Raw genomic sequence first — 26,296 nt, 5'->3', positions numbered from 1 at the left:
GGAGAAGCAGAATCCCCACTGAGTAGGGAGCCCAAAGTGGGACTCAATTCCAGGACTCCAGAATCATGAACTGAACTGAAGGTAGATGCTTAACCAACTGAGTCACCCAGGTAACCCTAAATATTTTATTTATTTATCTATTTATCTATCTATTTATTTATTTTTCAAGATTTTATTTATATATTTGACAGAGAGAAAGACAGCAAGAGCAGGAACATAAGCAGAGGGAGTGGGAGAGGGAGAAATAGGCTTCCCTCTGAGCAGGTAACCAAATGTGGGGCTCGATCCCAGGACCCTGGGATCATGATCTGAACTGAAGGCAGATGCTTAATGACTGAGCCACCCAGGCACCCCAAAGATTTTATTTTTAAGTAATCTTTATACCCAATGTGTGACTCAAAGTCATACACTCTATCTACTGAGCCAACCAGGCACCCCAAAGATTACATTTTAACACGTAAAACTATTTTTTTTTAAATCATGGGAAGAAAAAACAATATATTCGTGATAGCCATCTTAGAGTAATAGGCTATTAATTTTTATTTTTCAGTATTTTCCTCATTGTCTAATGAGCACCTCACCTTAATAATGAAGAAAACACTGATACAAACAGAGCATAGCACGTTCCAGCATGCCCTGACTCTTTGAGAATGTATGATGCAATAATTTGGCTTTTTGTGACCTATACAAAAGCTTATAGTTTGTGTTCCCTCCCACGACTAAGAATTTTACCTCACATAATGGATATTTAATAGGGGACTTTTTATTAAAGGAGTGCAAGTTAACACTTTAAACTGAGATTGAATTAAAGGCTTGCAAGTTTTTACTAAGAAGACAACATTTCTGTGCTGTGTTGTTAATCAAAAGAACTTCTTGGGGTGCCTGGGTGGCTCAGTGGATTAAAGCCTCTGCCTTCGGCTCAGGTAATGGTCCCAGGGTCCTGGGATCGATCCCCACATCGGGCTCTCTGCTCAGCAGGGAACCTGCTTCCTTCTCTCTCTCTCTCTCTCTCTCTCTCTCTGCCTACCTGTGATCTCTGTCAAATAAATAAAAAAAATCTTAAAAAAAAAAAAAGAAATTCAGATGGTCTATCTATTTGGAAATTTTTTTTAGTAGACACTGAGAGGAAAAAACCTCTACCTTATTAGGTTTAATACCTGGAAGTAAGCAAATTAAATAACAGCAGGAGAAAAGGCGCTTACTTTTTTTAATGTGTATAGGAGTTCACAGAAAAGAAGGGAAACTCAGAGAAACAGAGTTTATATATTCTTTTAACAAGAGAAAGGGAGTTTGAGCTTGCAAGGACAATAAATGGTGGGGAAGTGAAACTAATGGAAGATAAAGGCTATTTCAATAAGTTTTGTTTATGCAAACTCATCCTGGTGATGGTTCCTTGGCTTGGACAATGAGAATCACTCTTGCCTCTCTGGTGGGGGTGCTTGTGGGTAGAGGTGTGATTCTTAATTCCTTCAGCACAAAATAATTCTTACGCTTGGGGTACCTCCGTGACTCAGTTGGTTAGGCATCTGGCTTTGTCTCAGGTCCTGGTCCTGGGGTCCTGGGATTAAGCCCCATGTGGGTTCCCGGCTCATCTGGAAGCCTGCTTTTCCCTCTCCCTCTTTCACTTCTCCCACTCATGCTCTCTCTCTCTCAAATAAATAAATAAAAAATTTAAAAAAAAAAAAAAAAAAACACCTTACGCCAAAGTGGCATATTTCAGGGAAGCATATTTAGATCCCTTTCAAACAAAAAGGAATAAAGTCACAATGTCTATAGGGTAAAAATTCAGCATTCTATGTAAAGATTTCATTGCTGTGCCAAATTTATGCTTTTGGGGGAGGCAGGAAGCCTCCAGGGTTATGAGCAAAAACTCCTTTTCTTTTTTTAAGTTTATTATTTATTTATTTAAGTAATCTCTCTATCCAACGTGGGGCTCAAACTCATGACCCAAAGATCAAGAGTCCCATGATCTTCTGACTGAACCAGCCAGGTACCCCTAAACAAAAACTCTTGACTGCCTGGCTTTTCATATTTTAGCACTGTGCCCTTCAGCAAAAGTATTAATCTCTTTGAGCTCAAATTCTTCACCTGTAGAAGATTCTTCACCTGTAGAAGATTATTGTCGTAAAGATAGGGCATAGTTAACAAAATGTCTGGCACAGTAAACAATAAATGCTACAAATATCCTTTTATGTTTCTTTTTAAAGATGTTTTTTTCATAAGGACACCAAAATCTTTGTATCAGGCAGTGTTAGATTTGAGAAGCAGAAACACTATCAATAATAGGATAAGGAGTTTCTTGCAGGCATTAGAACTTAGACGATTATGGTAGCTGGTTGAGAAGACGGTTGTTAAGAGCGTGATGTCATGCCGGCTGGCAATCAGGGGCTGGGTGTGAAGTAGGGAAGAGAAAGAACTGGATTCAATAAGAAGAAATTAAAAACCACAAGGACAAACCATGATGTTGGGTGACCTGTGGTAGAAGCTGGTGTCCTTCCTCATTGGACTACACCCACACCTGGCCCAGGATTAAGAAAAGCTGAAGGAAGGGATATGGTGTGTGCTTGAGGAACTATGAACTGGGTATTACCATTCACTACTAGTTGCGCTAGGACATCAGCAACAACATGCGATTGCTACCACAATGCCTGACACCCTATACTGACTTCCAGCATGAAAAAAAAATGGCAAGTACTTCACTTAAGCCTTCTAAAACACTCCTACTTCTCCTGTGGTCAACTGTAACAGAGAATCACACAGGCAAAGAAATTCTGGGAAAGTTAGTTTGAAGTTCGGTAAATTGATGTAGTACAAAGTCATTGCATTCTTTGTATTGTTTGTAATCCTGCTTACTTCAGTCGAAACTGAAAACTTAGAGGAAAAAACACACTATACCATTCAGATATTTTAAGCCTAGCTCTTTTATTTTGAAACTTGGGGATTTCTAATAATAAAAATTCACTTTCAAGGGACACTGGGGTGGCTCAGTTGGTTAAGTGTCTGCCTTCAGCCTGAAATCAAGTCCTGCATTGGGCTCCTTGCTCCATGGGGAGCCTGCTTCTCCCTATACTTGTTCTGTCTGCTGCTCCACCTGCTTGTGCTCTCTCGCTCTCTTTCTCTCTCTCTGACAAAAACATTAAGTCTTTTTTAAAAAAAATTTTAAAAATTCACTTTCTATATTCTATTTGATGAATTTGTAGTTAAGAAAACAAGTATCATTCACTTCAGAACATGTAATTTCAAGTGAATCATGTATCACAGCATATAGAAATTTGTTGGGCAAGGGGCTATCAAACTCTTGTGAAGAACTGGCCCCTGGGAAAGGGTTGGGTCCAAGGATATCTGAGAAGGTTGTAACAGCATGTCCAGCATGATAGCCTTCTTTGGTCCTCAAATAGTACCCATCTACAGAGGGATTTAATATTTATTTATGTATTTATTTAAAATATTTTTATTTATTTATTAGAGAGAGAGAGAAAGAGAGAGAGCGTGCACTAGTCCAGGGTGGGGGGTGGCAGAGAGAGACAGACTCCCTGCTGAGCATGGAGCCCAATGCGGGACTCAATCCCAGAATCCTGAGTTCATGACCTGCGCTTAATTCAGATACTTAACCAAATGAGTCACCCAGGCGCTTTAGATATGGATCATGTAAAGGAGTTTCACTAAGGTAGGTATGATTCCCAAATAAACAGTTAAGAGGTTTGCCTTCTTTTGAATAAGGAAGAACTGGGATGGGTTCTAGAGTGTCCCTGGAATGGATAAATAGGTACAGGGGAGAGGAGGTGATTTTGATGTGGGAGAGCAAGGTTCTCCTCTCACAGAGTTGAAGAATGAATCTCAGACAAAGGAGAGTGAATAAAGCCACGGAAGTTTTTTAAGGAAGGATACAGAAAAGCAGTTCTCAGGAGTGAGAGGGGTCCCCACAGGGTTACCACTGAGGACTTTTAGGGATGGTCTTTTATAGAAAGCTAACCAGAGAACTCAAATCCTTTTAACATCTATATCAATAGCACCACTGAGTAAGTACTAGTGATAACACCTTCAGTGGATTACTTCCTTTTTAGGGTCCAGTAATTCTTGTAAGAGCTACTTGTGACCAACCAAGACCCCACCTCTGACACCTAGGACAAGATGGTCTGGTTTGTTCTCTTATCTCTGGTTTCCCTTCATCTCCCACATTTTGAATTTTGTGAGCCTGATCCCATGGCCCACCTAGCCCCACCTGTCCCTAACTTAAGCCAATCTAGATGCAGAAAATGCTAGCTATTTTCGGTTAAGAATAAAGTCTGAGCAGTCTCAGGGACCACGAGGTTAAGTACAGTTAATAAGGCTAAGTCACCAGACTGTGCAGCTGCTGTCATTACACCCAAACAAGGTGGGTGGCCTTTTGCAATGGGGTCAAAGAAGGGGACATAATCAATGGGTCTCTGATGTCCATTATGCTATTGTTAAGACCCATAGAGTTTGTCCTGATTTTTTAATATACAAGTAGAAAGAAAGGATTGTGATAATTAGGGAACCCAAGGGTGGGGAGTCTATTCAGGGCAAAGACCCAGGTGCGTAGGAACTAAGGGCCAGCTATCCCAAAATGGGCCTCTTTGGCATGAAGATTACTTCAAGTTAAAAAGCAAACAAAACCAGTAGATTCAGGAAAAGCTCTTTACCTCCCTCTCAACTGTCTAAAAAGAATTTAGATAGGCAACCTGCTCTGGGAAGAGAGCTAAATCAGTACCACATTTGGAGAGGAACCAGGTATGGTAGACAGGGAGGAATCTAGCAAGTCCTCTTTGAGCTGAGTCCTCTATATCTCAGTATTTCTGAGTGATCCAGCAACATTGGTTTACCAAAGATTTCCTTTTCCCATCTTCCTGTGAATTGCATGCATCCCTTCCCTCTGAAACCACAGACCACTAACCCCTTCTCCTTCGTTCAGAACAACATGTATACCTCATTTTTGCTTGAGCATCAGTGGAATTTCTAGGTCCATGTGGATTCTGTGTACATGCAAAAAAGCAAATTTGATTTTTTCCTGTTAATCTGTCTCATAGCAATTTGATTCTTTGTCTGGCTAAAAAGACATAGGAGGGGACAGGAAATTTCTATTCCCTGACATGTGTCAACTAAAGGTTGTATAAAGGGATAGCCAGTACCAAAAGTTAGGAATGCGATGTCTACAATATCCCAGGAGTCCAAGAACTCTTTGACATTATGCTTTGGTGATTAGCAAGGTAAAGTAATGAAGAGCTTCCACTCTTTGATGGGAAAGAAACTTTCCATTTTGTGCAATAATGTCATGACTAAGATGGCATTTCCTGCCCTTACAGAAACAATGTTTACTGGAGAATGCCAAGTATGAGAAGTCTCCAAATGAGCAGTCTCACTTATGAAAGGGTGGCATCTTAGTAGGGAGGGGTTCAGGTTGGCTAATTTGGGGAACAGAATGTCAAAGATGGGTCCTTAAGAAAGGGTATAATAATTCTTGTGGATTGGTAATTATTGTTTGGTCAAAAATGAAGCAGGAGATGAGGTTCTTCTCTTAAGGAGTCAAAGAACGAATCTCGTGAACAAAGGAGAGTGAGCAAAGTGACAAGATTTTCATAAAGCAAATGTGTAGAGGAAGCTCTCAGGAGTGAGAGGGGTCCCAACCAGGGGTGCCAATGGGGACTTTTGCTAGCAGTGTTTTGTTTAAAAACTGACCAGGAAACTTGTAGACTTCCAATTCCCATGACGTCTTTTGTTGAGCAAGGATTTGTGATAACATCTTTGATGGTTAACTTTTCCTCTAAGGCCTGGTCATTTTTTTGGTGTGTGGTCATTTTCTATATTCCGTGGTCACAGTGTAATTATCATCAAACATTTCAACCTTACCCATTGGGGCAGGGTGGTCTGATTTTTCTTTCTGATTTTTATTTTTCTGTCTTGGTGCCTACATACCTGAATACCCTCAGAACCTAGTTAGAGCCCTTCTTTCCCTCCCGAAAGTCCCCTCCTTTCCCTATTCATCCTTCCTCTTGGAAGAGGATCCCTGATTGCCATTGGGGAGTAAGAATGATGACAGCTCTGACTTCTTCATGCTGGAAAGGGAGGGTATGAGGTTGCAACAGTCAGAGTCTACCCTGGGGTTGGTCAGGAGGTCCATGGTACAACTCTGGGGAAATGCTGAAAGGCATGAGGTGACACAGGCATTGACAAAAACAGAGAGAAAAACACAAACCAATGATTATTTTCACCAGCAAAATAGCAACCCTGAAATAATGATCCCATTCTCCAAGCCAGCTAAATAATCCAGAAGAGACCCTGATTTTGTCCAGTTCAGCTTGAATGTTATATATTGTGAGACTTTATAAGAATTGTCAGTTAAAACAACACATGTGTGGAAACTCTTTACAATCTAAGTGATGCAGAAGTAATAAATAATCAATGGTTGCCTGATTCTCCAGAAGTTTCCCCTAACTTCGCTCAGTTCTTGATTCAGGGCATCTAACTCTTGGGACATATCATTCAAGGTTCTAAGGAGTAGGCACACAGTTTGTTTTATCTCATGGTGTAAGATTTTTCCAAGTGCTCGGAGTCCCACCAGAGAGAGGCAAGCCTGCTGTTTCCCTATCTGATATGAGAGCCACATTATCACCCTAATGGAGCGTGGGGTGGGAGGTGAGATGCAGCAAGTCTTGTTGATAATGTGTCACTGGGTGTGACATGATCAATAATCCTAGTTTGCCTATAGAACACCCCCATAAGAATTGTTCAGAGATGATATAGTCCATACAGGCACAAAACAGATCCCATCCTCTAGGAAGTTATGAGTTACTAGTTGGAGATGGGAAATGTAAGGTAAAGTCGTATTGAGTAGAGGCTCATTACTGGCCATGCATCTACAATTGGTTCTGATTACATGTTTTAGATGTATTGAGGGCCTGAACCACAGGGAAGCATTCCAAACTGAGTGGTAAGACTCTTATTGAGTTGTAAAACTTTTGCCTGCTTGGCCCCCACACCCATTAAGCTATTGAAAAGCAGGTTTTGTGGGTAGTTACCATCAGCAACAAAAAACTGAGATTGATTCATAATATTCAGAGCCATATGTATCCAAAAGTTGGCTAGGGCCAACAGTCTTGCAGGGTCCGGGTTTATCATAACCATAATGGGAAGATAACTTTTATAGTAAGTATCAGGAGATCCTATTTGTATTTTTACATAGGTGTATTCTCCAGCATCTAATAATGTATTGGAGGCCAATTGCATTTGCATAGCTTGTAATGTGCCTACTACTCAATGCAACTTTACTTTACATTTCCCAACCCCAACTGGTAACCTACCTACCTATAGGACGGGATCGGTTTTGTCAAGTAGATTTGAGGATGATAATAGGTAGGGGCTATGGTCATGTGCAAGAAGGTGTGATGAGGGACAATTGTGGGGACAAGAACAGTAACAGGTGTGGAAAATTCTTAGACCGTCTGTGTCTCTAACAACATTCAATGTCACCTGGGATACCACCACTGAGAATGAATTGACCTAACAAAACTGGGCTGAAATTCAGTCTTTAAAAACTAATTCTCAACAATGGTAGGATTTATTCTCCTTGAACATGAATCTGAACAGAATAGTAATTCTTACATTCATCATCTTACATTCAGTCTTCCAAACTCAAGCTCTTAGAATCTGCATTGCTAGGCTATTTTGTTTTTGTCTGCTGAACCCTGTGACAACATCTTATCCTCCTTGGTTTTTGTTTTCCAAACTCCCCTTGAATTTTGTTTTCCAGTTGGTAATTCTACTCAGGGTGATCTTTTTGACTGTTCAAATAACACGACACGGAGGTCAACTTTACATAAGTCGAGAAGTAAATGGTCATTGCTAATGATGGGGAAAGGATAATTTTCTGGTTGTTAATGGAAATTCTTGTAGCCTTAAAAGGAAATAATCTGGCAAATACCTGTTATGTTAAAATTACAATTCAGCCCAACAGTCCTCCTCCTGGGAATCCTTCCAATACTCATGGATTGTTCATAAGTGGCAAAAAATTGGAAACAAAGTGGATTTCATTGGATAAGACACAATTTAACTAATTATTAAAAATGACTTATAACGGGGTGCCTGGGTGGTTCAGTGGGTTAAAGCCTCTGCCTTCGGCTCAGGTCATGATCCTAGGGTCCTGGGATCGAGCCCCACATCGGGCTCTCTGCTCAGTGGGGAGCCTGCTTCCCTTCCTCTCTCTCTCCCTGCCTCTTTGCCTACTTGTGATCTCTATCTCTCAAATAAATAAATAAAATCTTTTTAAAAAAATGATTTATAACAATTTCTATGACCTGGAAGCCAAATCAGAGAAGTGTGTAACATATACTATTTAATGAAATGGTGACTAATATCTCTCTGTATGGATGTTTATTTATTAATACATGGTTGAGTGAGCATGGAGAAAAGTACTGAAGTACACATGGATGAAGGGGAATTGGTGGCTCATCGCTGTACCCAAACCATGTGTATCATTATTGGGTAAGTCTTGAAATCAGGTTGTGAAAGTCCTTCAGGTGTTTTTCAGGATGGTTTCTGCTGGTCTCATTCCTTTCTATTTACAGGCTCAAGTCTCCAATTATCCTCTTCTTGTCAAATCCAAAGGAAATTTTCCTATTTTCTCTTCCTTGATATTTAACAAATGGCACAATATTTACTCATCTAGCCCATTCTTTTCTTCACCTGTGTATCAACATTCTCTTGGTTTTCCTTCTTTCTTTCTGGCTATTCCTTTGTCTCTTTAAGGTTTATCCTTTTCTCTTACCATTAAACTTTACAGTTTTTTGAGGCTTGGTCCTCATCTCGTTTCTCATTTTTCATCTCACATAAGGCAATACCCCTTCATATCCAGAATTTTAATAAACTCTTAAAAGACTGGAATTTACTTCTCTCTCAGTTAGATATTCTGGCTGTTCCAGGCAGGTGAAGAGTTCTTCTTTACAGATCTTTCAGTATCTATTTTCTTTCCATTTTGTTCCTTAAACCTTGCCTTGGGTAAGGGTTATAACCTGGAGTCCATTATATTATTTCTCTATTACTGCCATAATAAATTACCACAAACTGAGCTGCTTAAACAACACCTACTTATTATCTCACAGAGCTTTCAAGCCCATTCAGGTAACTGGCAGAATTTACTTGCTTCGCAAGTTTTCCTTGTGGTCCCCTCCATTCAAGTCAGCAACAGTGAGTTGAGCCTCTCTCATCCTTTCACTCTCAGACTTCCACCTCTGCCACATCTCTCTGGCCTCCTCCTCCTCCATCTTCCTTTTCTGCTTTAAAGGGCTCATATGATTACATTGGGCTGGATCCACCCAGATAATCCAGACTCATTTGCTTATGCTAAGATCAGCTGATTAGTAATCTTAGTTATCTCTGCAAAATCCCCTTTGTATGTAACTAATATAACCATGGAGTAACATCAGGAGGTAAAGATTCCAGGCACCAAAATTCTGCCTACTACACTCATGGATAGAAATTAGTAATACCATGAATTTGGAAGGTGAAGGAGTTTGGGACATGGGACAGCTCCCACTCCTCACCCCTACCCCCACTTTGGCATTTGGCATATGGGCTACTTTGAGCTGCAGGCAATCGAGACCTTGTGAGCTTAGGAGAAACTTTTGCCCCTCACTCTACTATATAGAAGAATCTAAATTGGAGGGTCTTTCCAGAATAAAGGCTTATTAGCAAAGATAAATTTTATCTGAGTGACCCATCTGAATGGCACGGCAAACACCTAATTACCAAAAATCTTCTCTTTTCTCACCACCCTGTGAATTACATTCTTTTCCTCTGAAGTTCCAGATCCCTATCCCATTCTCCTTAGTTCAGAATGACACATGTACCTCATTTTGCCTATCTTTGGAATTTCCATGTCTATGTGAATTCCTCATACATATGCTATTAAATTTTATTTTCTCCAGTTAATCTGTCTCATGTCAATTTGATTCTCAATCCAGTTAGAAGGACCCTTGAAACGGACCTTGCTCCCTTAAAGGAATACTTGTCCCTGATAATGGCAAAACAATTAACTCTATTTTTACTCAAATGCTTTACTGAAATGTATCATATTCCTTGTCATTCGGTCAAGAAGAGGCTGTGAAGCAATCAAAGTGTTTATTTGGGGTCTTAGGGATTGCAATCTGGAAAACACAGAGTCCACCTAATCCAAAGGATGCTTGAATTGGGAATTTGCAAATTATGAGTGGGAATTCCAGGACTATAAAGGCAAAAAACACCAGTTAACATAATTTGTTTTGGAAGAATTATAATTGGTGGGGCACCTGGGTGACTCAGTGGATTAAAGCCTCTGCCTTCGGCTCAGGTCATGATCCCAGGGTCCTGGGATTGAGCCTCAAATCAGGCTCTCAGCTTGGCGGGGAGCCTGCTTCCCCACCCCTCCTCTGCCTGCCTCTTTGCCTACTTGTGATCTCTGTCTCTCAAATAAATAAATAAAATCTTAAAAAAATAAAGAATTATAATTGGTGCTGGCAGACTTTCAACTATCTAATACATGATTGGCTATTTAGCTAACAGGTATTAGGTTATCTCTATTTCAGTCCAAAGTAGAAGGATGTATCCCAGGAGATGGTCCAGTTGCAACTGACAAAAGTCAAAAATTCATGGTGTTCTGAGAATTGAAAGAAGAGATGTGCATAGGCCTTACTTCCTAATATCTTTCTAACTCTATTTAGAGTGACTATTTTAGCAATAGATAGGTCATTCTGAATCTTCTTTCACATCTTCAATTACGAATGTTGGCAAAAAAAAATCCACAGTAACATAGTAGTATTAACAATATATTTGTCATCATATATATCGCAGGTATTTTCAGATTATCAGAGTTAGTGCAGATGATCTTGAAATATCATTTCAGTCCATCGGTTCAAAAAAAAAAAATCAGTTTTTATTGGATCTGCTACTAGATCTTATTTCCTAATAAGGAAACACATATTACTAGGTCATAATTAGTTTTTAAAATATTTTCAGAACTTTCATACTGAATTAATTTCCTTTGTAATCTTATGTATTTTATTTTAAGCATTCCCAAACACTTTTCTAAGTAGGAGTCTATGGGTTCTACTAAGCTACCAAAGAGAGTTTATGGCCCCAGAAAGGAAAAGAATTCCTGTCCTCAGGAATTATCTTCCTTTGTATGGTTGAAATTTGGTTATTGTCTTTTCTACATTGCAATCTAAACAAATGAGAATGATAGAGGAACTTTGGGTTAAAGCATTCCCTTAGGCCGAAGCTGGGTACAATTCTGCTCATATGTCATTTTGAGAACTGAAATATGGCAATACTTAGTTGCAAGAGGCTTGGGACCCAGTTATGTGGCCCTGTACCCAGCTTAGTATTACTAACAGAAAGGGGAAACAGAATATAGAGGACATTCAAGAAAAGAAAAAGAAAATCAATGACCTAATTTGCAACTTAAATGAATAATAGTCACCTTTTGTACACTGCTATAATTTCTTACTATAAACATGCTAATGATGTCATGCAAAGATTGAGATAGTATCTATAGTCAAATTAATTTTGAATTTTTGCTTTTGAATGTCGAATGTCAGGAAACATAGGCAGAGCCTGTGTAATTTATCATGGGAGAGATAGGATAGAGCAATCTAATCTTTTGGGGATTGTCACCTTTGTGAGGTGGGGATCCTGATGATCTGGGCCAAAATGATGGGGGGACTACTGACTGATGATCAGTAGGCATCTTTATTTCTTACAGTCTCTTCTTTTATACCTTCCACAAGATCCAATTATAAACAGGATATAGATTTATGTGCAGGGGGTAGGCTACATGTGAAATGTGATTTACATGCAGGCAATCAAGCGAGACAAGTGAACAACAATTATCTCTTAGCTTTAAATGACAGTATCTCTTAGCTTTAAATGACAAGAGCGAGTTAAGGATTCTGCATAATTATCAGATCTATCTAGAGGACAGGAAAACACCCCACGGATCCTCCCACGTTTAATCCAGGCGTTGGCCCAGGAAGATTCTTGCCCTCCATCTCCTGGTATTTTCTCACAAGATTTCACAGGACACCAGTCACATTGGCCAGGATCCAGGTTGTGTTCCAACAGGGATATCTTTCCTCAGGCTGAACATCTGGATACAACATACTTTGACACACTGTGTTGTAAGTACCTGAAAGAGAAGGCAATGTAGGGGTGCATGGGTGGCTCAGTTGGTTAAGTATCTACCTTGGCTCAGGTCATAATCTCAGAGTCTGCTTCTCCTTCTACCCCTCCTCCCTGCTTGTGATCTCTCTCTCTCTCTCATACTCTCTCTCAAATAAATAAATAAAATCTCTCTTTTTTTACGCCTTTTAAAAAAGAAGGCAATGTAAAGTCCAGCCCTGGATTAAACATACTTTCAAGTCCTAGAGATTGTGCTTCCCTTTGCAAGTCTTCTCACTAGGGATCCTTCAGGGCTACTGTATTGATGACTGCCAGTTTTACTTTAGGATTTCTGGAAAGTCCAAACACTTCCTAGAAGTCAGACAAGCTTTACTTATCCAAAGGCAAAAGGAGAAAGTCAGCATAAACACAGGCAAGGATACATGGAAGAGAGATCAGCAGCTTCATCCCAAATAGGGTTGTAGCTTCCTGGGCATTAAATCTTGCTGGGCATTAAGCCTTCCTTAGGTGGTATAGGAGTGGGGTCTGCATCAGACTTTCTGGCAATAAAACTCCCTCTCCCTTGGGTTGGTATTTCATAGCCGATGTGTGTGGTGGAGGCTCTGGAAAATCCCTTTTCTGAGCCAAGTGCACCACTCCATGTACCAGGAGACAGTCTAAGATATATTACTTTACGTAATGATCTCAATAATCCTATAAAGGAAATATAGGTATGCCCTGCTTTTCACTCTTCAAAAGTTCTCCTTATGCCACTTGGCTTTTAGTGGCATAATGTACTTAGTACATAAGGTACTTACGCCACTAACATTAGTACCTGTTTTCACTAACCTGAGAAATCTGAAGAGGATTTTTGCTTTCATGGAAAAAAAGGTGGTAAGTGAAAACAGTATTCAACATTTATTTTACTGCATGGACCCTCAGCAGCCAGAGGGCCACCACCACACTCCATCCTTGGGGAGGACACTGGGTATCTCAGCACTGAGCTGCTGTAGCTTTTAATTATGTCTGGGAGCATCTGTGCTGTACCCCAATTTATTTTGTGCATCTGTTAGTGTCGTGAGCAAAACCCCTGCGTCCCGCCAGGAGGTCGCAACGTGTAAAGAAGAGATAGAGAGATGGATATAATATAACTCACTTGATCTTTATTGGGACGAGGTCCGCACCACTATCGTGGCCCGGTCACGGTCCGCTGATGTTGTCACGGAGAAGGAGACGTCGCCTCACAATCTAGATAGAGAGGTCACCGCAGAAGTTGAGACTGAGAACCAGCGAGTGTTTGGCAATGAAACTGTTGGGATGTCGGTAGCACGGTAGCACCCGCGATGACATTCTCCCGACAGGGAACTCGCTTCACTTCAGTCCAACCCGATGCCTCTTTATATACTGTGCTAAGTCTCCTTCATAAACACATTACATCACTTATTTTTCTTATGCTTACACACCAAAAACATACACACGTCGTAAACATGTTTTGGTCTACGATATTTCGCACGAGTTAAAATATTTACAACTTGTTACTCCGCGCTAATCTTATCACTACACGCATTTGGTCTAGGCTTACTTGCTATGTGGCATTTGCTATGTGGTTAGTTTGTTATCACCACACGCATATGGTCTAGGCTTACTTGCTATGTGGTTAGTTTGCAATTTGTTCCTGTTTTTCATTTAGTAGGGATTTGCACTTACTACATATTATTTATTTATTTATTCATTTATTTATTACACTTTATTTATTAAAGGTTCGTACTCACTACAGTTAGCATGATGTGTCCTAAGGAAAACCTAGAAGGAGTTATTTTTTGGGTCTGGGGATGTTCAAAAATGTTTCCATATCAATTAATGGTCATCGCTTCCTCACTTTACACCATTTTGGCTTAGGAAAGTTTTCATAGGAAATCTCTACTTTTGGATTGCAGGAGAAACCCGCATTCCTGTTACTTCTTCTTTTGGAGGCAGGAAAACTGAGCAGAGACAGGGTAAGTGATTTTCCCAGAGTTGTATGTCTAGTGAATGGCAGAGCTAAGATCCAAACCTTGGGGGCAAAGGAATACTCTGCCCTCCCAAAAGCAAGAACAAACCACCACTACCCTTTGTTATTCTTTACCCTCAGTCATATTCCCTTATTTACGTCTTCCTATACAAGCCCTCATATGAAAAAAGGGTCTATTTTCTTTGAGAAGTTTCCTCTGCATTAATGGACACGCTCCCTATTTCCAGTGGCCTGGTGGGAGGCGGGAATCTCAGCTTCCCTTGGTGCGGTTTCTATCACATGTGTTATAAAAAGCTTGCCAACCCCATTCTCTGTATCATTGGTCCGGAGACCAGCAGCAATAGCCTATCCTGAAAACTTATTAGAAATCTACACTTTCAGCCCTACTGAATTGGCAGCCGTTTCCCAGGTAGCGGTCTTTAATCTTTAATCCCTTTGTAACAAGCTCTCTGGACCGTTCTGATGCAAGTGAGAGGCAGAGAACCACTAAGAGGGATTCTCCATCAGACACGTGAACGTGCCTTTGCAAATCTCGCCGCCCAGACACTGGAAGGCCAGGCTGGCCACTGCCTTGCTCACACGGGTGGCGCTAGGACCCGGGCGGCACGGACCTCACCGCTACCGCCCACGGCCGGGGGCGGGGCCAAGCTGTGCGGGGAGCCGGGACCTCGCTGCTCGACCCGCCCCTGGAGGCGGACCGAGCTGACTTAAACTCAGGGGCCCGGGAGGCCAGAGCGTCCTCCCTGCTTGCCCGCCCTAGGTCGTTCGCCGGTCGGTAAGTGTGGGGCCGGGTAGCCCGCGGCTGCTCGCTCGCCGTCCCCGGCGCCCCGTGGGGCGCTGGGCGCCGGAAGTGTAGGCGCCCGCGGGCTGGGGCCCGGCGTGCGGCGGCGGGAGCTTTTGTTCTGAGGAGGGGACGGGGTAGCGGGATCGCGGACTCTCAGGCGGCTCCGGGCCTTGGCCCGGCGGTTCCCGCGGCCAGCCGTCCGCCCCGCTCGTGGCCCGGAGGGCCGCGCGGGACTGGCGGCGGCCAGCCGCGGACGCCGAGCTCGAGCCGGAGGGCGGCGCCTCGTTGGGTGTTTTCTTTAAATTGCCTTACCCCTTGTGGTGGAGGTCGCGGGTGGCGAGAGCGAGCACTCATTTTGTTGAACTACAAGGCGGATGTTTAGGCAGTGGGTGTGAAAAAAGCTTATGTTTTTCATTATTTCCTGTCGTCGGTGTGGGGGTAAAAAAAATTGTGTTTTGCATTTACTGTTTCTCGAGCGTTCCTTTCCTCTCCACCTCCATTATGCTGACCCTCCCGAAACGGGATTGCTCGGCTCGTGTGTCCTAGTGGCCCGCGAACGCCTCTGTACCGCATATGCTCTCCGTTCTCAGCGGTAGCTAGTTCCTGGAGGCATTTTTAAATGCACAAATGCATATCGCTTTTAGGTATTCTCGAGGGATGCGAATGCCCTGAGCGAGTGTCCTTGGTCCCGAGTTCATCAGCAGCACCCTTTAGGGGAATCGTTTCAGTGAAAACATTTAATTTGTAACACTTTAATTTTTTTTTAAGATTTTATGTATTTGACAGAGATCACAAGTAGGCAGACAGAGAGGGGGAAGCAGGCTCCCAGCTGAGCAGAGAGCCGGATGTGGGGCTCGATCCCAGGACCCTGAGATCAGTGACTGGAGCCAAAGGCGGAGGCTTAACCCACTGAGCCACCCAGGCGCCCCTATTTGTAACATTTTGAAAAGGCCTATTTTTAAAACAAAGAGAACAGCCGGTGATGTGATTCAATTTGGGGTGCATTTGAATAGGTGGGTCACAGGGCTTGTTTGGGGATTTTTCTGTTTAATATTGGCTGTAAACCGTATGTTTTATATTCAGTGTTAACGTGCACGAATGTTAAGGTTTTACTTTTTTTTTAAATTTTTCCTCCTGTATAGCGGAGATTCGGATTCTCTTACTGTTCTCTTACTATTCAGGAAAATTGCAAAAACAAAGTAGTTTTGTTTTAGAATGGTAGGACAGTAGTGAACCTGGAGGACTGCACATCAATTCTGAATTAAACAGTGAATGGTATTTTAGGCCACACCTAGTTTCTATTTCTGTTACTTTGCACACTTAAGAATTTTTGTAAACCTAGTATGTTTTTGGTGCAACCTTAAAGGAACTGAGTTTTGCACAGCAGTGTTGTATCAAGTAAACAGATTAACATATACTTTTATTGTAACTTGGAAGTAAATTTCATATACATAAAAATATAAATTTTATATTAAATTATTATTGATTACTAAATGTTTCTTGCTCTTCCTAGGACCAAAGAAGTAAACACTGTGTGAAGGGGGAACACATTTTCAGAGGGAAATGGGAACATACACAATAATACAAGAGTAAGATTGTCTTTACAAGTAAGTATGTTCCCTCCAAGTAACCTTTTTTAATTTATCTGTTAGGGAATAAAATTGGTTAAACATTAAATGGTAGGACACAATGGATTTGATGACAAAACTTGGGGAGAAATGGTATGGTTGACAAAGCACAGAATTCAGTTGTTAATCTTTTCAAGATAAGGAAGAGTAGATTATGGTGAGGTGATTGGTTCAGGTTACTCAGGTAGAGGTCTACTTAAGATTGCTCTGTTTCTTGATTTTTAAAATTTGGTTTTATTATTTCTGGCAAGGAGTTAAGGCACCACAGAGCGCAACTCTGAGAGAACCATTCTGTGAGATAGAAAGCTGGAGAGATCATCTCTTAGGCTTCTATACTGTAAACACCCAAGTTGTGTCAGGAAATAATCTGTAGTGATTAATAAGACTATGGCCTTGCAGTCGATTGCTGAGCTTCAAATCTTGGCTCTACCATTTATTATCTATACAACCTTTGGAAAATTATTTAACCTTTTGCCTTAGTTTTCTCATCTGTAAAATGGGGATGACAGCACCTGCCTCATAGCATTGTTGGGATAGGTTACATGATTTTACTCATACAATACACTTGAAATAGCTGTCAGCTATTAGTGGTAAGTGGTTAATAAATTTTAGCTATTGTTTTGATAGAAGAAAGATATTTTATAGTCCAAGACAACATTATGTCTAATAGGGAATTCAGTCTGCTAATGTAAACTCTTAAGTTTACCAACTTTACCAAGTCCGTTTACCAGCTTTGTGTTGATTAAATCCCTTCATTATAGACCCTGCTGTAGGTCCAGTTTTTGTAGGAAAGTACCAGACACAGCTCTAGTTTACCTGCAGGCTTAATTTGAAATCAGGAATGCCTCATTAAATTCTTTATCTAGGCAGATTTGCCCGAAAGCCTTGTTTTTACATGTTAACTGTGTGATATACAGGAATCTCTTCCCGGTTAGATTATCGATGGCTGGCACAAATAGGAGTGCAAATGTTTAGGGAATTGATGTTGCTTTTTATTTATTTATTTATTTAAAAGATTTTATTTATTTATTTGACAGAGAGAGATCACAAGTAGGCAGAGAGAGAGAGAGAGAGAGAGGAGGAAGCAGGCTCCCCGCTGAGCAGAGAGCCCGATGGGGGACTCGATCCCAGGACCCTGAGATCATGACCTGAGCCGAAGGCAGCGCCTTAACCCACTGAGCCACTCAGGTGCTTTTTATAAAGGTGTTTATAGGAGTGCATGGGTGGCTCAGTCAGTTAAGCATCCAACTTCTGCTAGGGTCGTAGTCTTGGGGTCCTGGGATTGAGCCCCATGTCCGGCTCTGTCTCATGCTGGGCTGGGGGAGGAGTCCTCTGTTTTTCCTCCTTCCTCTGCCTGTGCCCTCTCTCAAGTAAATAATAAAATCTTTAAAAAGGTATTTATAAAGGTGAATTTCCAGTTTTTCTGTGTGTGTATGGAGGCCTTCTCCACCCTTTTGCACCCCCCCCTCATGTAAGGCATACTCTGAAACAGACATGGAAAGCTTTCAGTTTGAGATAAAGAAACGACAGTTTACCAGCTCTGTCTCCAGAAATGCAAGTTAAAATTTACTTTATAATAAGCCTTGTAAAGAAAGAAGTAATCTTGCGGACTTTGAGGAATTCTAAATGCTTTGTTGGGAGGCAGCATTGTAGTGTATGTATTCTTGGGATCTTAAGTGTGCTTGTAAATTGAAGGGCAATGTTGAGGTAAATGTCTCAAGTGAGACATTTGCTCATAGTAGTAATGACTGCAAAGATTTAATAACAATCACTAAGATTCTCTTGAGATGTATTACAAGACTTCTTTGTAAGTAAAATCTTTAATCTGCTTAAAGTTGCAAAATGTTATATGAAATATTGTGCACCTTAGGTTTTAAGAAACAAATCATAAGCAAATTATTTTTTTTAATTCCAAAAGGTAATTTATTGGATTACATCATTAGAAGTTCAAGTAGCTCCATCTTCGGCTGGATCTAGCATGTGAATCTAAGGAAAGAAAATTTTTAGGCTTTAGAGACACTCCTATCTTTGAGCTCTGCTATCTTCAGCATTGACTTCATTCTCCCTTCATTGAGTGGCTGCAGCATATCCAGGTAAATATCCAAATAGCTTCGTCTTGGACATGCCTTGTGTATGATTGTTTTACCAGAAGTCTATAATTAATTTCATTGGCTTTCATTGGGTCATGTGCCTGTCTGTGCTGTTAACAGGGAAATGCTGTGTTTAGTCTTTACAGTCAGGGATAGAATTCATACATACTCATTAATTCAGTTTGTCCGTTTACAGAGTACAGTGATTTTTGGTGTATTCACATGGTTTGCAACCATTACTGTAGTCAATTTTAGAACAGTTTCTTTACACACACACCACTTCAAACAGTTTCCATGCTCATTAATGGTGTCGACTCAGATGATGATGAGGCTGTAAAGTAACTGAAAGAGTTTCTTAGGCATATTTTGGACTGCAATCTGGGATACACAGATTTGACTGAAATCCACAAGTGTCCTCCCAGCAAGTGAGGAGTGCAGGGTTATAGAGGCAGAAACCAGAAGGGTACATAACTTATTTTGGAAGAATAATGCTTGGTGGTACCAGAGTTTAAACTAACTAGAATACACGATTGACTGGCTAATAGGCATTAACATTCTCTCTGTTTCAGTCCATAGTAAGAGGATGTGTTGCAGGAGGTGGTCTAGTTCCAGTTGACAAAAGTCAAAAGTTCATGGTGTTCCAAAAATTGAAATAAGATAAGCACTGGCCCTATTTCCTTAATATCCTTCTGACTCTATTTGGAGTGGCTGTTAGTAATACTTACTGTTTTGGAATGTTGTTTCACAAATCCCTCCCTCCTCACCCCCAACCCACCCCAACCCAAGTATTCCCAGGCAACTGTTAATCTAGTTTCTATGTCTAGGTTTGTGTGTTCTGCACATTTCTTATAGATGAATTAATAATACATGATCTTTTGTGACTTTCTCTCACCTCACATGTTGTTTTCAAGGTTTATCCATGTTGAATCATGTATGTACTTCACTGCTTTTTATTGCCAAGTAATAGTCCATTGTATGGATATGCCATATTTTGTTTATCCTTTCATCAGGTAACAGACACTTGGCTACTCTAAATGCTGCTGTGAGCATTCATGTGCAAGCGTTTGTGTAGACATACATTTTTTTTTTAAGATTTTATTTATTAATTTGACAGAGAGAAATCACAAGTAGATGGAGAGGCAGCCAGAGAGAGAGAGAGAGGGAAGCAGGCTCTCTGCTGAGCAGAGAGCCCGATGCGGGACTCGATCCCAGGACTCTTGAGATCATGACCTGAGCCGAAGGCAGCGGCTTAACCCACTGAGCCACCCAGGTGCCCCATAGACATACATTTTTAATTCTCTTGGATATACACATAGGAGCAGAATTGCTCCATCATATGATAACTATTTGATCTTTTGAGAAACAGAGTGGGGAGCCTGGGTGGTTCCGTCTTTAAGCATCTGCCTTTGGCTCAGGTCGTCCCACATCGGCTCTCTGCTCAGCAGGAAGCCTGCTTCTCCCTCTCCCACTCCCCCTGCTTGTGTCTCTGTCAAATAAATAAAATCTTAAAAAAAAAAAAAGAAAGAAAGAAAGAAAGAAACTGCCAGAGTGTTCTTCATAGTAGTGGAAGTATTTATGTTCTCAACAGCAATGCATAAGAGTTCCAGTGTGTCCACATCCATGGCAAGCACTTTTTGTGGTATGGCACTGTTTTTGATTAATGGTTTATGATGTTGAACATCTTTTTATGATCTACTTAGATCTTTGGAAAAATTGTTCAGAATCTTTGTTGACTTAGAATTTGAGTTGTCTTTGTATTGTTGAGTTGTAAGAGTTCTTTACTGAATTCTGTTCCACTGATGATTGTCTATCCTGTTTGGTAGGTAGCACATGGTTTTGTTATTGTAGTTTTGAAGTGGGAAGTGCAAGGGGCACCTGGGTGGCTCAGTAGTTTAAGCCTCTGCAAGCTTCAGCTCAGGTCATGATCCTAGGGTTCTGCAATCCGAGCCCCACATCAGGCTCTCTGCTCAGCCGGGAGCCTGCTTCCCGCTCTCTCTCTTTCTGCCTGCCTCTCTGCCTACTTACTATCTCTGTCAAATAAATAAATAAATAAAATCTTCAAAAAAAAAAAAAAGAATATGAAATTGGGTAGTGTAAATCCTCCAAATTTACTCTTTTCAAAATAAATTTTAGGATCAAGTTCTCAACTTCTGAAAAGACATCTGGGATTTTGGTAAGGTTTGCACTGAATCTGTAGATGCGTTTGGGGGAGTATTACCACCTTAACATTATTAAATCCTTTAATTCATTGAATGTGGGATGTTTTCCTTTTTTTTTTTAGGTCTTTAATTTCTTTTTTCTTTTTTTTAATAAAACATTTTTTTGGTAATTTCTACACCGAACATGGGGCTCAAACTCGTGATTGAGGTGCATGCTCTTCCTGCTGTGCCAGCCAAGTGCCCCAAGTATTTTGTTTGTTTTATATAGGGTTTTATTTATTTATTTATTTTTTCCTCAGAATTATGATACCTTGGGGTGCCTGGGTGGCTCAGTTGTCGGGCATCTGCCTTTGGCCTGGGTCGTGATCCCCAGGGTCCTGGGATTGAGCCCCACATAAGGCTCCCTGCTTGGTGGGAAGCCTGCTTCTCCCTCTCCCCCTCCCCCTGTGTGTTCCCTCTCTTACTGTGTCTCCCTCTGTCAAATAAGTAAAATCTTTAAAAAAAAAAAAAAAAAAGAATTATGACACTTTTTTTTTCCTTTTCTTTTTAAATAAACTCCACACCCAACATCAGGCTCAAACTTAACCTCTCCAAGATGAAGAGTTTCATGCTCTACTGACCCAGCTAGCCCGGTGCCCAGGGTCTTTAATTTCTTGCAGCAATGTTTTGCAGAGTATAAATGTTTCATTTTTGTTAGATTTATTCCAAAGTGTATTTTGTTCTTTTTAATGATGTAATGGATTGTTTACAAGAGTAAGTGTTGTTTCGTTTAGAAATACATTTGGGGGCTGCCTGGGTGGCTCAATGGGTTAAAGCCTCCCCTTTGGCTCAGGTCATGATCCCAGCGTCCTGGGATCGAGCCCCGCATCGGGCTCTTGGCTCTGCAGAGAGCCTGCTTCCTCCTCTCTCTGCCTGCCTCCCTGCCTGCTTGTGATCTCTCTCTCTCTCTCTCTGTCAAATAAATAAATAAACAAATCTTTTTAAAAAAAAAAAAGAAAAGAAAAGAAATACATTTGGATTTTGTGCATCGAGCTTGTACCAGGCATCCTAGTTAAATTAGTTTATTACTTACGTTAGTTTTTTAGTGGATTCCTTATAGTTTTCTACATACAATATGATGTCATCTGCAATTAGAGATAGTTTTTTAAAATTTATTTATTTTTTAAAGATTTTATTTATTTATTTGACAGGGATCACAAGTAGACAGAGAGGCAGGCAGAGATAGAGGAGGAAGCAGGCTCCCTGCCAAGCAGAGAGCTCAAAGCGGGACTCGATCCCAGGACTCCCGAGACCATGACCAGAGCCAAAGGCAGAGACTTAACCCACTGAGCCACCCAGGTGCCCTGCAATTTTACTTCTTCATTTCCAATCAGATATCCCTCTTTCTTTTTGTATAACTGCCTTGGTTTTTTGCTTATCCCTCTAGTACAATACTGAACAGAAGTAGCAAGAATAGACATCTCTGTTTTGTTCCTGATCTCTTAGGGGGTAAGCATTCAGTCTTTGTTCATTATGAAGTCAGCTACGGGTTTTTTGTAGATACCTTTCATCAAATCAAAGAAATTCCCTTCTGTTTCTAGTTTGAGTGTTTTTATCATGGACATGTGTTATATTTGAACGTGCATTTAATTTCTGCCCTATTAGATCCTTCTGCATCTGCTGAGATGATCGTGTGGTTTTTGTTCTTCATTTTATTGGTTATATAACGTTGATTTTTTTTTTTTTATGTTGAACCAATTTTGCATTTCAGGGACAAGTCCCTCTTGGTTATGGCATATAATTATTTTTATATACTACTGTATTTGGTTGCTAGTACTTTGTGGGGATGTTTTTGCATCTGTATTCATAAGAAACTGGTCTGCAATTTCATTGTGATCTCTTTCCTGGTTTTGCCGTTAGGGAATATTAGCCTCATAGCATTAACTTGGAAAGTATCCCCTCCTCTTTTGCATTTTAGAAAAGTTTATAGAGGGCCACCTGGGTGGCTCAGTGGTTTAGCCTCTGCCTGCCTCTCTGCCTACTTGTGATCTCTATCTGTCAAATAAATAAATAAAATCTTTTTAAAAAAAGGTTTATAGAATTGGTTTCTAATATTTAAATTTTTTATATGATTCACCAGAAAGCTGTCTGGAACTAAGCATTTCTTTTTAGGTAATTTTCTGGTTACTAATTCATTCTCTTGATAGGTCTGTTTAGATTTCTTGTATTTTCTGGAGTCAGTTTTGGTCAGTGTGTCTTTTGGGGTCTTTTGGGATTGTGCACTCAATTCCGCTCTCCAGGGGAAGGTTCCTCCCACATCAACAACAAGCAGTTCTCTAAAGATACAATGTGGGTATTCCGCAAGTCAACACATTTTTGATACTATATACCTGGAAGTAGCATCAGTTTCTATAGGTTGAGTGTTCTGTCCCACAAGATTGTCCTCACCCCCATGAAAGATACCAGTGCCTAGGTTGTCCCTTGTACTTCTGACCAACAGGCTGCATATTGTAGGTTTTTCTCTGACCCTCCTGGGATTTCCCATACTGGTCACAAGTCCAGATTATTTGTTACCTGTACTTCCAGTTAGCTGGGTGTGTAGATCACAGGTTTCCACAAACTCTTCCCTGGAGTCTATTAATTTGCTAGAGAGGCTCACAGAACTCAATCATTTTACTTACTAGGTTACTGGTTTATTGCAAAGGATTTTAAAGGATACAAATCAGTGGTCATAGAAGAAATGCATAGGGTGAGGTATGTGGGAAGGAGAATGGAACTTCTGTCTCCTCTAAGCATGCCACTCTCCTCAAATCTTCATGTGTTCACAAATGTAGAAGCCCTCAGAATCCTGTCTTTTGGGTTTTTATAGAGGCTTCATTACATAATCATGATTGATTAAAAACATTGGCCATTGATTGCAGCCTCACATCTTCTTCCTGTCTGGAGGTGGGAGGGGTGGGACCCAAAGTTCCAACCCCTTAAGCAGGGGGCTGGTTCTCTTGGCCAACAGCCCACCTCTTTTGGTGCATTCTGAAAATTTGCCATATTAACATAACAAAAGGCACCTTCCTTCATCACATCACTTTGGAAAACCTAAGGATTTTAGGAACTCCGGCAGAAATGGGGACAAAAATCAAATACATATTTCTTAACTGTAAATCACAATATATGATTTTTATCCAAATTATCAAATACATTGGCATACAGTTGCTTGTAGTATTCTCTTTATGTTCTGTGAAGTATTGATAGTAATGTCTCTATTTCCTGATTTTAGAAATTTGAGACTTTTTGGTCAGTTCAGATAAAAGTTTATCCATTTTGGTGATCTTCTCAAAGACCCAAGTTTTGGTTCTGTTCGTTTTCTCTATTTTTGTGTTCTCATGGCTGAAGTTTATGACAGCAAAATACAATATATGACCAACAGAAGAGAGAGAAGGCACAGGCAAAGTTCATGGAGGCGAGATGCATGTTTCCAGGTTCTCCTTTCACGAGGACTGCATGCGTATGCCATCTCTGCAGCTGCAGATAGCAGGGACAGATGGTCTCCAGAAGCATTTATGTACATTAGAAATTCTTTAGAACCCCAAAGAGTATTTGTTTATGTAGGTTATATCAGATCTGCTTTTGCTTCAGTTTTTTGCCATGTACTGTTTTAGATGAAGTAGTTGAGGGTGTTTATTGGATGTATGAACTAGATCAGTGCTTCATTACAGTGCTGAAGGATCACTGCCACAGCTTCTATTGGTTTTTACATTTTCCTTCCAGGTGACCATGTTACTGGACAAAGTGTTGTAGCTAGGGCGGCTTAGAGCATAGTATAGATCAGTTCACAATTGAGTGATTGTCATGCCATCTCACCTGCAAAACTTGCATAGGTCCCCTGTGCTAGTTGGAGAAAGAAGGAAGACAGTAGACCCAGGGGATCAGGGTTGGGGAAGTAGGCAGAAACTTGTAATCTAATTTACCCCAGGCTATTGCTACCTACCACCCTCAGTCAACATACTGCTGGCCAGTGGAAGATTGTAATCTGAGGACTCTTACCAACTCAGCCCCTGCTGATTTGGGGAGTGAATGTCCTTGGGAGTGGTGTCCTTTGGGTTAAGGCTTCTATACCTTATCCTTCTAGTCCTGATTTCCATTGATTTCCTGATCAGTGAAAGCGAAGTTCTCCTGTATGTATTTTCTGGACTAGAGTTACAGGCTCTGGCTTTAAGTAGATATGTTATCCCCTGCCTGACCCTGCTAACAAAGTAGATTGTGTCCCACAAGGCTCTTCTGGTACTTCAGGTCCCCTTGCATCATTAATCTCAAACTTCAGTTCTCTAAAGTCTAGATCTTAACTCCATGCCAATAAAATGACTCTGTTATAACAAAGTTCTTGTGACCCTCTAAACCTGGGACAACCAAAGTGGATGGTAGAATGTGGCTTATAATGACAGAGATAACTGTGAAAGTTTTCAGATTTTTCTTCGGGGCAATTCAGCCTGCTTTTATGGCTCCTATTTAGTTTTGTTCAAAGAGTTTGTCCACCTCAAGAGCCACAGAATTGGCTCATGCCTATTACAATAGCAATATTTAAACTCTTAATAAATACACTTTGTACTCCAGCAGCATGTTGCATCTTAGGTAGCTTATACTTGCCTGGCAAACTACTTATGTACTTGAGACCCTTGTCAGGGATTTCTAGATACTTGAAACCACTACCCTCTAATGAATCCTTTTTCCTTCCTTACCTGGAACAGTTGGCTAGGCAGAACTCCAAGGAAGGGTAACTGACTTTCTCATGTGTGCTCTGGGATCTTTAATTCCCACTCTAGGGTATAGTACAACTATAAAAGGTAGTCTGAAATTTGTCTCTGACCTCTGCTTTAGAGACACAGTAAAGTAGCATAAACTTTCTAACCGGAATGACAAATGCATTGCTCTGAACTTCCCACTGGCCAGTTAACGATGCGATGTATGTGATTCCCAACACCCTGTGCTGTCCCATTAATCAGTCAGCAAGAGTAGAGCAGTTTATTTCTTCTTCCCTTGTTCTTCCAGGGAGAAAGCCATGTGGCTGTCATTGGTGAACCTTGATGATGATACCTGGGACGTACTTTGCTGACTTGGCTCTGTGTGGAGGCCTGACCTCCACAAAACACCTGATCATCCTGCCAGGGATCAGGGTCAAGTCAGTCTTTTCCATTGTTAGCCAAGAGAAAAGTACAGTTAATTAAGGTATTTGACCAACTGTCCTGTGCTTCTGAGTAAAATTTGTAGCTGGACATGTGAAAGGTAGAGAAGGTAGAGATGTAGGGGGAGAGGGCAGCTTCACCATGGTACTGTGATTACCTTTGTCTTCTCATGGGCCGAATAGGCAAAGCCAAATCGAATAGGCAAAGCCAAATCGCTGTGTGAATATCTTGGCAGGCTGGAACAAAGGTTGATAAGAACCCTTGGAAAAAATGACCATGAGGATGTTTTTTTGTTTGTTTGTTTCTTTCTTTCTTTCTACT

At 40.9% G+C, this 26,296-nt stretch overlaps 1 protein-coding gene and 1 long non-coding RNA gene across 7 annotated transcripts in view; one reads left to right on the top strand and one right to left on the bottom strand.

Moving 5' to 3' along the window:
• Positions 1-10,801: 10,801 nt before the first annotated feature.
• LOC101672967 lies at positions 10,802-14,654 on the bottom strand. The gene is made up of 2 exons (XR_200805.3): positions 13,304-14,654; positions 10,802-12,175 (listed from the first exon to the last, which is right to left on the bottom strand). It is a non-coding gene; the product is annotated as an uncharacterized LOC101672967 (long non-coding RNA).
• RESF1 (retroelement silencing factor 1) overlaps positions 11,979-26,296 on the top strand; it is a 33,424-nt gene continuing 19,106 nt past the window's right edge. For 3 of the 6 annotated variants that reach the window (XM_004771794.3, XM_004771795.3, XM_045073384.1), the window contains exons 1-3: positions 14,802-14,933; positions 16,456-16,549; positions 18,489-18,663. The gene's annotated coding sequence lies outside the window, so the exon portion shown is untranslated. Of the gene's footprint in view, positions 12,168-14,084; positions 14,145-14,801; positions 14,934-16,455; positions 16,550-18,488; positions 18,664-25,841; positions 26,019-26,296 lie in introns of those variants that run through there. The other 3 variants (XM_013045489.2, XM_045073383.1, XM_045073382.1) reach the window with 2 other exon arrangements.

This window comes from Mustela putorius, unplaced genomic scaffold, assembly GCF_011764305.1.
Source record: "Mustela putorius furo isolate JIRA1106 unplaced genomic scaffold, ASM1176430v1.1 tig00537227_pilon_pilon_pilon, whole genome shotgun sequence".
NCBI classification, from domain to species: domain Eukaryota; kingdom Metazoa; phylum Chordata; class Mammalia; order Carnivora; family Mustelidae; genus Mustela; species Mustela putorius.
Note: the sequence above shows the minus strand (reverse complement) of the source record. Positions and strands in the feature narration are given on the sequence as shown.